This window comes from Natator depressus, chromosome 2, assembly GCF_965152275.1.
Source record: "Natator depressus isolate rNatDep1 chromosome 2, rNatDep2.hap1, whole genome shotgun sequence".
Classification (NCBI taxonomy): domain Eukaryota; kingdom Metazoa; phylum Chordata; order Testudines; family Cheloniidae; genus Natator; species Natator depressus.
The window spans coordinates 123,324,258-123,337,926 of NC_134235.1; the positions used below are offsets into that span (position 1 = coordinate 123,324,258).

The 13,669-nt window shown below is 43.1% G+C and overlaps 1 pseudogene; it reads right to left on the reverse strand.

Annotated features, from left to right (window-relative positions):
• Positions 1–3,862: 3,862 nt before the first annotated feature.
• LOC141981875 (uncharacterized) lies at positions 3,863–5,514 on the reverse strand (annotated as a pseudogene).
• Positions 5,515–13,669: the final 8,155 nt, after the last annotated feature.

Here is a 13,669-nt window from a genome sequence, read left to right on the forward strand (position 1 = left end):
TAGCCTGACCTCCTGCACAACGCAGGCAACAGAATTTCACCCACCACTCCTGCAAAAAACCTCTCACCTATGTCTGTGCTATTGAAGTCCTCAAATCATGGTTTAAAGACTTCAAGGAGCAGAGAATCCTCCAGCAAGTGTCCTGTGCCCCATGCTACAGAGGAAGGCGAAAAACCTCCAGGGCCTCTTCCAATCTGCCCTGGAGGAAACAATCAGCTTTGTTATCAGATAGTCAATTAGAACACAAAAGAACATAGGTGAGAGAACACATCCCTGGCATTCTCCTGATTCTACTGAAAGCCAGTGTAACAGTAGGCCCTAAATCTATATTTAGACTCCTTAACAGTAGGACAGTTTTTCAACCTCCACAGCTCCTGGATGATTTTAAAGCTGTGAAGTCCTGAGAACCTCTTTTAAAAAAAAAATCAATCCAGATGTAGATTTAAGTCTTCTAGACCCCAACTGCTACAATGGAGTCCAGCTGAGTTATTCAGGAGTATATATTTTGTTCCAGCTAATTAATTTTTGGGCCAACCTACAGTCCCTTGATCACCCCAAACTCCAACTGTCATCAATCTAAATTTTATGCAAGTATGAACTGCAGGAATTGGACTCTTATCTTCATTCTACATTAAATGCCTGAAACTCAGCTACCTTTCATTTCAGTCCTTATTGCCCATGCTACATCTTCAGTGAACTGTAAAGAAATAAAGTGTTGCCTTTTGCACTATTATATGCTGCAACAAGATTAAAGGTTTTCAGGGAAGGACAACCATTAAGTCATAGGAACCTTGAATTAAAGTGATAGCCTCAACCAAGTTTGAAAAAGATTAAATGTATTTTTCATGCTGCAGTTTCACACACACATAGCATTCATAATATCTCAGGATTTGCTCATGATTACCATTTGAACTTGTTTCCACTCTACCAGTATCCTCAGTTCTCTGAAACCCACACTCCCGGGGCCAAAGTAGTGACTTAAATGGCATACTATACACATAGGGGGCAGATCCTGAGCTGGTGTAAAACTGATGCAGCTCCACTGAAGTTAATGTAACTGATTTACACCAACTGAAGCTCTGCCCATCCAGGGTATAAGTGGGTCAAAAATTGTTAGTGGTGAGTGTAAAGTAGCATAGCAATTTGATATTCATGCAGTGAATTTGGAAAATAAGTGCAACCTTACATATTAAGAGACAGATGTCAAAGTATGCTCCAGATGCTTTGCACCTGTTTGGAACCATGGAGAAGCCATAGGGTATGTTTACACTACGAAATTAGGTCGAATTTATAGAAGTCATTTTTTTAGAAATCGGTTTTATATATTTGAGGGTGTGTGTCCCCATAGAAAATGCTCTAAGTGCATTAAGTGCATTAACTCGGCAGAGCGCTTCCACAGTACCGAGGCTAGAGTTGACTTCCGGAGCGTTGCACTGTGGGTGGCTATCCCACAGTTCCCGCAGTCTCCACTGCCCATTGGAATTCTGGGTTGAGATCCCAATGCCTGATGGGGCTAAAACATTGTCACGGGTGGTTCTGGGTACATATCCTCAGGCCCCCGTTCCCTCCCTCCCTCCGTGAAAGCAAGGGCAAACAATCGATTCGCGCCTTTTTTCCTGAGTTACCTGTGCAGACGCCATACGGCAAGCATGGAGCCTGCTCATGTAACCATCAACATATGTCTCCTGGGTGCTGGCAGACGTGGTACTGCATTGCTACACAGCAGCATCAACCCCTTGCCTTGTGGCAGCAGACGGTACAGTACGACTGGTAGCCGTCATCGTCATGTCTGAGGTGCTCCTGGCCACGTCGGCCAGGAGCGCCTGGGCAGACATGGGCGCAGGGACTAAATTTTTGGTGACTTGACCAGGTCATTCTCTTTAGTCCTGCAGTCAGTCCTATTGAACCGTCTTATGGTGAGCAGGCAGGCGTTACGGATTGCTAGCAGTCCTATTGCATCATCTTCTGCCGGGCAGCCATGAGATGTGGATGGCATACAGTCCTTCTGCACCGTCTGCTGCCATTCCTCTAGGTCACACTGCAGTCACTCACAGAGAATGTGCAGCGAGGTAAATCTAGCCATGTATCAATCAGAGGCCAGACTAACCTCTTTGTTCCAATAAGAACAATAACTTAGGTGCACCACTTCTTATTGGAACCCTCCGTGAAGTCCTGCCTGAAATACTCCTTGATGTAAAGCCACCCCCTTTGTTGATTTTAGCTCCCTGAAGCCAACCCTGTAAACCGTGTCGTCAGTCGCCCCTCCCTCCGTCAGAGCAATGGCAGACAATCGTTCCGCGCCTTCTTTCTGTGCGGATGCCATACCAAGGCAAGCATGGAGGCCACTCAGCTCACTTTGGCAATTAGGAGCACATTAAACACCACATGCATTATCCAGCAGTATATGCAGGACCAGAACCTGGCAGAGCGATACCGGGTGAGGAGGCGACGTCAGCGCGGTCACATGAGTGATCAGGACATGGACACAGATTTCTCTGAAAGCATGGGCCCTGCCAATGCATGCATCATGGTGCTAATGGGGCAGGTTCATGCTGTGGAACGCCGATTCTGGGCTTGGGAAACAAGCACAGACTGGTGGGACCGCATAGTGTTGCAGGTCTGGGACGATTCCCAGTGGCTGCGAAACTTTCGCATGTGTAAGGGCACTTTCATGGAACTTTGCGACTTGCTTTCCCCTGCCCTGAAGCGCATGAATACCAAGATGAGAGCAGCCCTCACAGTTGAGACGCGAGTGGCGATAGCCCTGTGGAAGCTTGCAACGCCAGACAGTTGGGAATCAATTTGGAGTGGGCAACTCTACTGTGGGGGCTGCTGTGATGCAAGTAGCCAACGCAATCAAAGATCTGCTGATATCAAGGGTAGTGACCCTGGGAAATGTGCAGGTCATAGTGGATGGCTTTGCTGCAATGGGATTCCCTAACTGTGGTGGGGCCATAGACGGAACCCATATCCCTATCTTGGCACCGGAGCACCAAGCCAGCGAGTACATAAACCGCAAGGGATACTTTTCAATAGTGCTGCAAGCTCTGGTGGATCACAAGGGACGTTTAACCAACATCAACGTGGGATGGCTGGGAAAGGTGCATGATGCTCGCATCTTCAGAAACTCTGATCTGTTTCAAAAGCTGCAGGAAGGGACTTTCTTCCCAGACCAGAAAATAACTGTTGGGGACGTTGAAATGCCTATATGTATCCTTGGGGACCCAGCGTACCCCTTAATGCCATGGCTCATGAAGCCGTACACAGGCAGCCTGGACAGTAGTCAGGAGCTGTTCAACTACAGGCTGAGCAAGTGCAGAATGGTGGTAGAATGTGCATTTGGACATTTAAAGGCACGCTGGCGCAGTTTACTGACTCGCTTAGACCTCAGCGAAACCAATATTCCCACTGTTATTACTGCTTGCTGCGTGCTCCACAATATCTGTGATAGTAAGGGGGAGACGTTTATGGCGGGGTGGGAGGTTGAGGCAAATCGCCTGGCTGCTGGTTACGCGCAGCCAGACACCAGGGCGGTTAGAAGAGCACAGGTGGGCGCAGCACGCATCAGAGAAGCTTTGAAAACCAGTTTCATGACTGGCCAGGCTACGGTGTGAAAGTTCTCTTTGTTTCTCCTTGATGAAACCCCCCACCCCTTGGTTCACTCTACTTCCCTGTAACCTAACCACCCTCCCCTCCTCCCTTCGATCACCGCTTGCAGAGGCAATAAAGTCATTGTTGCTTCACATTCATGCATTCTTTATTCATTCATCACACAAATAGGGGGATGACTACCAAGGTAGCCCAGGAGGGGTGGTGGAGGAGGGAAGGAAAATGCCACACAGCACTTTAAAAGTTTACAACTTTAAAATTTATTGAATGCCAGCCTTCTTTTTGGGGGGCAATCCTCTGTTGTGGAGTGGCTGGTTGGCCGGTGGCCCCCCCACCGCGTTCTTGGGCATCTGGGTGTGGAGGCTATGGAACTTGGGGAGGAGGGTGGTTGGTTACACAGGGGCTGTAGTGGCAGTCTGTGCTCCAGCTGCCTTTGCTGCAGCTCAACCATACACTGGAGCATACTGGTTTGGTCCTCCAGCAGCCTCAGAATTGAATCCTGCCTCCTCTCATCACGCTGCAGCCACATTTGAGCTTCAGCCCTGTCTTCAGCCCACCACTTACTCTCTTCAGCCCACCACCTCTCCTCCCGGTCATTTTGTGCTTTCCTGCACTCTGACATTATTTGCCTCCATGCATTTTTCTGTGCTCTGTCAGTGTGGGATGACAGCATGAGCTCAGAGAACATTTCATCACGAGTGTGTTTTTTTTTTCTTTCTAATCTTCACTAGCCTCTGGGAAGGAGAAGATCCTGTGATCATTGAAACACATGCAGCTGGTGGAGAAAAGAAAAGGGACAGTGGTATTTAAAAAGACACATTTTATAAAGCAGTGGCTACACTCTTTCAGGGTAAATCTTGCTCTTAACATTTACATACATAGCAGATGTGCTTTCATTACAAGGTCGCATTTTGCCTCCCCCCACCGCGTGGCTACCCCCTCAACCCTCTCCCCTCCCCGTGGCTAACAGCGGGGAACATTTCTGTTCAGCCACAGGCAAACAGCCCAGCAGGAACGGGCTCCTCTGAGTGTCCCCTGAAGAAAAGCACCCTATTTCAACAGGTGACCATGAATGATATCTCACTCTCCTGAGGATAACACAGAGAGATAAAGAATGGATGTTGTTTGAACGCCAGCAAACATACACTGCAATGCTTTGTTGTACAATGATTCCCGAGTATGTGTTACTGTCCTGGAGTGGTAAAGTGTCCTACCATGAAGGACGCAATAAGGCTGCCCTCCCCAGAAACCTTTTGCAAAGGCTTTGGGAGTACATCCAGGAGAGCCGCGAATGCCAGGGCAAAGTAATCCTTTCACGTGCTTGCTTTTAAACCATGTATAATATTTTAAAAGGTACACTCACCAGAGGTCCCTTCTCCACCTGCCGGGTCCAGGAGGCAGCCTTGGGTGGGTTCGGGGGGTATTGGCTCCAGGTCCAGGGTGAGAAACAGTTCCTGGCTGTCGGGAAAAGCGGTTTCTCCGCTTGCTTGCTGTGAGCTATCTACAACCTCATCATCATCTTCTTCGTCCCCAAAACCTGCTTCCTCCATCTCCGTTGAAGGAGTCAAACAACACGGCTGGGGTAGTGGTGGCTGAACCCCCTAAAATGGCATTCAGCTCATCAGAGAAGCGGCATGTTTGGGGCTCTGACCCGGAGCGGCCATTCGCCCCTGTGGTTTTCTGGTAGGCTTGCCTCAGCTCCTTAAGTTTCACGCAGCACTGGTTCGGGTCCCTGTTATGGCCTCTGTCCTTCATGCCCTGGGAGATTTTGACAAAGGTTTTTGCATTTCGAAAACTGGAATGGAGTTCTGATAGCATGGATTCCTCTCCCCATACAGTGATCAGATCCCGTACCTCCCGTTCAGTCCATGCTGGAGCTCTTTTGTAATTCTGGGACTCCATCATGGTCACCTCTGCTGATGAGCTCTGCTTGGTCACCTGCAGCTTGCCATGCTGGCCAAACAGGAAATGACATTCAAAAGTTCGCAGTTCTTTTCCTGTCTACCTGGCCAGTGCATCTGAGTTGAGAGTGCTGTCCAGAGCGGTCACAATGGAGCACTCTGGGATAGCTCCCGGAGGCCAATACCGTCAAATTGTGTCCACAGTACCCCAAATTCGACTCAGCAAGGCCGATGTAAGCGCTAATCCACTTGTCAGGGGTGGAGTAAGGAAATCGATTTTAAGAGCCCTTTGAGTCGAAATAAAGGGCTTCATCATGTGGACGGGTGCAGGTTTACATCGATTTAACGCTGCTAAATTTGACCTAAAGTCCTAGTGTAGACCAGGGCTTAGATCCAGCTTAACTGGCCAGTTCAGCAAGGTTTACAGCTTCTGTGCGCAACCAGATTTCTGCAAAGTAACTGAAGTGTACAAATTAATCTTGCCTGGACAAAGCAGAAGGGGGTATAACAGGAAAACGTCAATGTGTGTGTTGAGTTTCTCTAACCTTTCTATAGCTGCTATATCCATCTTCTACCCTGCAGTTTGCAAGATGCTTAGCATTCAGTGGATGTTACTGTATCTTACCGCTTGCATACATTTCCTGGCTTATTTTCATCTAGATTTAACTTACTCCACTATTTAAGTCAAAGAGCTTTTTTTCCTGAGAATTGCTCCTGCTTACTTCGCATATGAATTTGGTTCATCACAATGAAAATGAATTGCATTCTAGGAGCAGTGTTGAGAACTGCTAGGTAATCAGGCTTTATGAAATTCACAATTGAGGGATTACAGTTGAAATAAATCTTATTTTTATTTATAAATAACTTGTTTATTGTAAGATCATTAAATATTAATTTTAATTGCCTTGTGCTGTACAGTTCTGAATTTGCACAACATATATAATTTTGCCATCTGAGAGATTTGCAATTAAGATAGGCTGTGAACTAGGTTCCTCTTCAATAAAAAAATAATTATGCTGATGCTTATGTTTTTTCCTGTTAACTTTTAATGCTGTATGGGATAACATGAATGTACACAGTCAGAACCTAACCATTCATGTGTGTCATATTTGGATAAGTGGATGCTGACAGAGTGGGGATGCTCATAAACACTCTCAATGGGAAACTTTCCTAGTTAATGCAACATTCATGGTTTGCATACATTTTATATTTGACTATAATAAAACTTTAGACTATAAACACATATTAAAAAAGCCTTTTTTACAATCCCTCCTGCCACTCACTGTGTGTCAGCTGGAACCTTTCCCAGATGAAAATGACCAATGCCATTAACTGCTGAAGACTCTGATATTATAGATGTATAAATGAAGTTCAGTCACCCTTTTGGTTGCAAAAACAAAACAAACAAACAAACAAACAAACAAACAAACAGAAAAACACAATAGAGTTTAACCAGCAGAGTATTTGGCAGGGTTGTCTCAATGGTAGCTCAAATCAAGGACGAGAAAGTGGTAAGCCAAGATGCATGAGGAGAAGGAAGAAAGTTATTATGCATAATGACAAGATTACATGTCCAGCAATTTCACAAGTGCAATTCAGGAGGCCTATTGAAAATTTGTCCCAGATTGTCAGACTTCCTATGGTGCAAGAAATATTAATTTAATACTTTTCCCTCTAGTCTTTTCAGCAGCCTCATACTTCTCCTGCAACTTGCCACTTTCCTCTTTTTCCTACTTTTATTTATCAAATGGTATCTTAGAACTAAGAAAAACAATACTCTTTTCCACTGATCCATTTCCATCTCACTTTGTGTTGGCTTGTCTTTTGAATCCAGCTCCTCATCTCACTGCAAAAGTTAAAGAAGTCCGTTTGCAGCAGTACATACTGTACTAGGAAGCTTTTAAAATAGACAATGTTTTCCCTTTAAAAATGTTTTCTTTTGATCCTGCTGCCTTACTAGTTATCACATCCTGCCTAATCTCCCTTTCTTTAGGGAAGTCCTTGAAAAAGTCCTTCTGACCTTCACCTTCAAAGGTCTAATTCCCCTGTATTATACCTACTTACCCTAGTGTAACTCCTGGTCTTTAGTGGAGTTACTCTTGATTTACACCAAAGTGAAAGCAGAATCAAGTCCCATTTTCATAAGGACAATATTTTTTTCAAAGTGAAATGGTTCTAGGTTAAAAGCATAAGAAACTTCATTATCTAGTCCACAGAACAATGTGCCAGGGCAGCGCTAGCTTCCTCACATTGCCCTTCCAATGACCCAAGAGGACCAACTGTGGTGGTCAAAAGAGTAGTTCAATCCAAGCCTTAGCATCTGCTGAAACTGCTTACAAAAGTGCTAGTTTTAATGGAGAAGAAAGAAGGCAGAGATTCTTGACTGCAGACACCAATTAACTTCATATGTGCCACTGAAAGGCTGTCAGATCATACTGTAATTATCTTCAAGCATTTCAAGTTCATTTCCTCCTAAGGCTGCTGCATGGAAACCATTTTCCTGTGTGTGTGAGTAGCAATGTTTTGTACTTGTTCTTTTGGACATTTCGGCTGCATTTGACAGTATTGATCCCATCATCATTTGCAAAAATTATACCGAAACTTGTTGCTATTACTGAAACTGCATTCTCTTATCTTAATTTCATTATCATCTCTGGAATTTTTTTTCTTTCTACTCCTGGGGAGGTTTTCTGTCTGTCATTTGGCTCTCAATCATGGTGAGTCACAAAGACTTCAGTGTTTTGCCTTATTATATCTTCTCCTCCATTGGTTCACTTGGAGTCGATAGCATTTGTACACAGGTGATAACCAATTTGAGCAGCCTTTTTGAAAATTCTCATGTCTATTTGATCTGTTCTAGAAGGTATTAATAACTGTATTTTTTCTCCAGTGATATTTCAGTATCAAAACTCTGGTGAGGAGAATATAAAAATAACGGGCCACATCTTCAGATGATGTACATCAGCACTGGTTAACTGAATTATGCTAATTTGGGCCAGCTCATGACCTGGCTCAGCAAATTGTTAACAAACCGTATCAGGTATACTTTGTTCTCAGTGCACATTGCCACTACATCGGTGTATGTGGTATGAAATACATAATAGTTATAATCTCATTTTTCTGTTGATCCTGAATTTACTATGCCTTCGATTTTGATATATTCTCTTTGGATATATAAATTGTTGCTTGAGAAGCCCAAGAATTAAAGAATTACCGGTCAAGAATAAAGTCTCTGGCAAAGTTGGGTGGCACAATTTCCACAGTACCCATCTGTCAGTGTATGGTTGCTAATTTACATATTTTGTACTCATGAAAGTCTACAGTCAGTCTAGCAAATAGAGGATATACCAAAGGGTTGGGAAGCAGAGGTGCAGGGTGACTACCAGAGGAGTGAGCGGCTAGAGAAAGAAATTCCTGTCAGGAAGCTGCTGAAGAGTTGCCCAGGGACAACACCCCAGAAAGGGACAAACAGTCCAATAGGCTGAAGTGCCTGCAGAGGCCCAGGGGAAGGTAGGAAGGAGCACAGGGCACTGTCAGAGTCAGTGAACCTCTGATTCTGCATGCCTACCTTGAGGAGGAACCCAGCTGAGTGGGTGGGCGTGGGTTCCCCTACCAACACCCTGACGGACTGAAAACAGAAATGTTTTTCAGATTTCTCAGGACCAGCAATAGACTGACAGCCCAGTTGAGCTGTGTGAGCTGGGGCCACACCCTGCATGGCTAGGAGAGCCACAGTTCCACTGACACCATCTCACAAGATAGCATATAGCGTGTAAGAATTGTACTATCCTTGTAAATAGGTTGTGAGCCCTCTACTGGGCCTTCCTGTCTTTTTCCTGCAGAAGCTATTGGTACCTAACAGATCAGCAGTGTGTATATGTAGATAAGGGTTGTATGCATGTATAGAGTTATTTGGAGCTCAGCTGTGTCCATGTGGTTTCCTCATATTCTTAATGTGGAAAGAGCAAAGACAACAGTACCCAATGCCTATGGATATTTACAACCTTCAGAATTCCTCATTTCTTACTCATGACATTCTCCTATTTATTTCATACATTGGGCAGCTACATATGTACAGAAGGACCACATTATATTCAACAGATCTATTGAGCTTCAGGGAAGGAAATTGTAGCCTGATCTATAGATTACGAATTATATTGATATCTAGGAATTTTTAAGTAATCAATTTAAGGGCTGATAGGTTCTTGTCCCAAGATCAGGCCCAGTGTTATACAAATTATCATATAGGTGGGAACCCCAATGTGCACAGTTGCAACACTCACACTATGAGAACTCTTCAATAATTGCAAATAGTTTATTAATAAGTTTAGCACAGTCCCAAACACTCCAACACAGTAAGGCAGATAGCGATACTACAGAACATACATCTGAACATCCTTAGGCTCTCACCATCCCTTGCGGAACAACTTGAAATGACAGCTATCATCTTCCTCATCACCATCACTTTCCTCCTCCTCACCAATGGCCATCATGCTGGCATCTCCACGGGGCTACATCTCTCTCTCCTACTGCCCATAGGCTGGGATACCACTTTTATAATATGTTATGCTGATAACACCATGTCTGACGCATATTCAGTAGGGTTTTCTCCCGTCTCTCTTATATGTCCTTACCTTACTAATGTTGGAGTGTCCTTCTTCTGCAGGTTAGCATATCAATGATCTCAACTTATCATACACATCAATTAGTCACCTTGACAAGATTGTGGTCAGAAATTCCCCTTAAACACTATTTTCATCAGTGACTGGGGGAGAAGGAATGAGAACTGTCTTCCTTGAGATGAGACAATATACATTTTAAAAGACTGGTATTTTCAAAATATTGAAAGGTTCAGGGACAGTTACAGAAAAAAATGTATTCCTTAACTGTAGACCAGGGGAGAAGGAGAGCAAAAGGGGCAAGGACATTAAAGTGCTGCAGTGGAACCCTTTAAACAGGGTTCTTTGCCACGGTAGTGCTTTAATAACGCTGCCCCTTTTGCTCCCCCCACCCAGTTGGTTGCTGAATACAGGCCAGTACTGGTGGCCACTTTTTACTGGTACAACCCCTAGTTGTAGCTGAAATAATTCCAAGAAAATGAAGCAAGTGTTGACCTCAGTGGATCTGTACCAGGATACTCAATTGAGTTTAACTTGGAATTAAGACAGCAAGATATTTCCAAAGGAATTGCAGGTAAGCTGGCCCCTTCCACATGCTGAACAGATCCATTAAGGAGGAAAAGCTCATCAACATTTAGAATAGCTCAGTCTCCTGGCATCAAAGAGACTTGTACCACATCAGCAAAACTAAGGTCCTGGCACTACCTGATATCACTATGCAAGATATTATTCAACTAAAATAAAATGGCATAGCTGTTATTGCATTTTAAAACACCATATGACCTGAACAAGAATTCACTGGAAAGGCTTAGTTATTTCTTTGCTGTATTGGAAAGAGCATATTTCAGTGAGGGCAGGCAACGAGTATTCAGTTTTTTAATTCTTATTTTTCTGGTTCAGATTTGGAATCAGTGAACAGTTTCACCAGGGTCCTGTCTAAGCATTAAAGGGTCTTTACCCTAAAATTACAGGGCTCTGCATGGACATGGCCACATGGTCCTTTACACCATTCAAAGAAAGGGTAATCTTAGGTTCTAATTCATACAGGATATTTGCACTTACAAACCCAGACAGAGTCACAATAAGTGTGGACTGAAAAGAGGGTAACTTTAACCTCCTTCATATTCATGGTGTTTTGCTTTTGTCTTTAAATCTACACCCTAATGATATGGTTATTTGGAACGTCCTTTCCTGTATATACTCTTTATACAAAATTATCCTAATGGGTCTGATTGCAAGCCATTGAAATCAATGGGAGTCTTTCAGTTGATTTTGGTTAGGAAGATTCATATTCTCAAAATAAAATGCTTTCTGGCATGAATCACTCAACTCCCATCCTTTTTCTTGTATTTTGATTTGTCTGGGTCTGACATTTTACATCTCTAGCTTCAACTGTAAAAGAGTTTTTTTTCAGGGGCTTATCAGACTAATCATGTCTGGGCAGAATTTGTGTCCATGTTTGGGTTCAGCTGCTCTTACAACCCCAAGTCTTGAACTCCCAGGGAAGTTAGAGGGATTTATGAATACCCATATCTGAGGACAGTCTAGGAGTAGTTTGCACCTTTCATACAGTAACCACTATAGAGGCCGTCCGGACTACTTTTTGTAGGACAGTTCTATGTGTGGAAGGAAGTGCAGACACATTTATAAGAGATGGACAAATAATCATTCAAGGCTGACATTGGTGAACAGAGGAGGGGAAACTGACATGGCAGATGAGCATATAGCTGGGAAAGGTCTTACAAATGGCTACAAAGCTTGAATACGACATGGTGGAAGTGGTGAGGGATTCAAAGTAAGTAGTGATAAGGTCAAAGAAACAGAGAGGGAAAATCATGACAGCTGTGTTTTGTAACTCTAATGGCCCTCCCCAGGTAGAAGCAGCAAGTGACCTTACGTTAGTACCACTGTTGCCCAACCCTGACCCTGGACCACAACTCCCCTTACTCAGATCCTCAGGATGCTTCATTTTCTGTAGGAGATGGTGAGCAACCTGATTATTCTTCATCAGCTATCTATATGTCATAATGCAGTGCCTGGCTCAGGCAGCCAACCAAGAAGGCACCTATTGCAAAAAGGTGCAAATAATCCAGCAACACACCACAAAGATGGGATTTAAAGTAGACCAAAATAGAGGGGAAGGATGCCAGTTTTGGGGGCTCTGCCAAAGGGTATTGGCTTCATATGATGAAGTGACTCACACCAGTGTAATAGGACATGACAAAGGAGAAAAATGAGAGAAAGGAATAAGATGTGTCTGAAAGGAGACAAAATTCCCATGAATTTTGCATGGGAACACATTCCCATGAAAAAAGATGAGTATACTTACACAGAAGATGAACTGTGTGGGAGGAACTTCCCTTGTGTTCCCACCTTCCAATAAAATAAACAACACTAAAACCTCCCCACCTCTGATTCCAATTGCTTAAGTGTTTGCTTTCTCTGTGGGGTGTATTTGTAGTACAGAAATGAGGAGTGTAAAACATTTGTTTGCAATGTTGTAGTCATGTTGGTCTCAGGATCGTTGACATTTGTCTGTCATTTTCACTACAAAATCCTTGGCATGCTAGACATTTTTAAAATATGGAATAATCTGTAATATTCAGAACTGTCTTCCTTGAGATGAGACAATATACATTTTAAAAGACTGGTTTCAGAGTAACAGCCGTGTTAGTCTGTATTCGCAAAAAGAAAAGGAGTACTTGTGGCACCTTAGAGACTAACCAATTTATTTGAGCATAAGCTTTCGTGAGCTACAGCTCACTTCATCGGTATTTTCAAAATATTGAAAAGTTCAGGGACAGTTACAGAAAAAAAATGTATTCCTTAACTATAGAGGCTACATGACGCTGTTTTAACTCAGATAGTTTTCAAGATAGTTTTCAAGGGTAGTGTTAATGAGACTTCAACATTTTTGTTCTAATGCATAAAACACATTGATTCTGTGCGTCATTGTTCAGTTAATATTATTCTTCACAACTTACAACAAGATATACTATTTATTTGGGGAGTGAAGAGCTTGATTCTGATTTCAGTTTTATGCTGGTATAATAGCATTGCTTCTGATTTCCATGAGGATAAGTGAAGAGAATGTAAAGTAAGAATTTAGCCTGAGAGTAAATTGACAAGAATAATGTTCTGCTAAAGTGATCCATTCATGTCAAGCATTTTCCCAAGCAACAGAAGCCTTACAGAAAGAATTCTTTGACCAGCAAGTGAGACCAATTTGCTGACAGCATTTGTGTTAACAGCAGAACTTGATCTCAAGATTTCCCAGCCTCCGGGGCAGAACTTTTAATCACAGAAATGTACCCCTAAAATGTATTTAAAAACTTATCCCAAAGTATTTTTTTTTAAATTGAGGTCATGGAAATTATATCAAGTCCTTTAAAAGAAGGCTTTAAAAAATGTTGCAAGACAAAAATCAGAGCTTATTAATAGGACAATTCACATATTAAGTACGAACTGAGAAGATGACAAAACTACAGAAGGGAAGATTTAAGTTGTCTTTCACCTTATAATCTTATTTCCTTACCTACT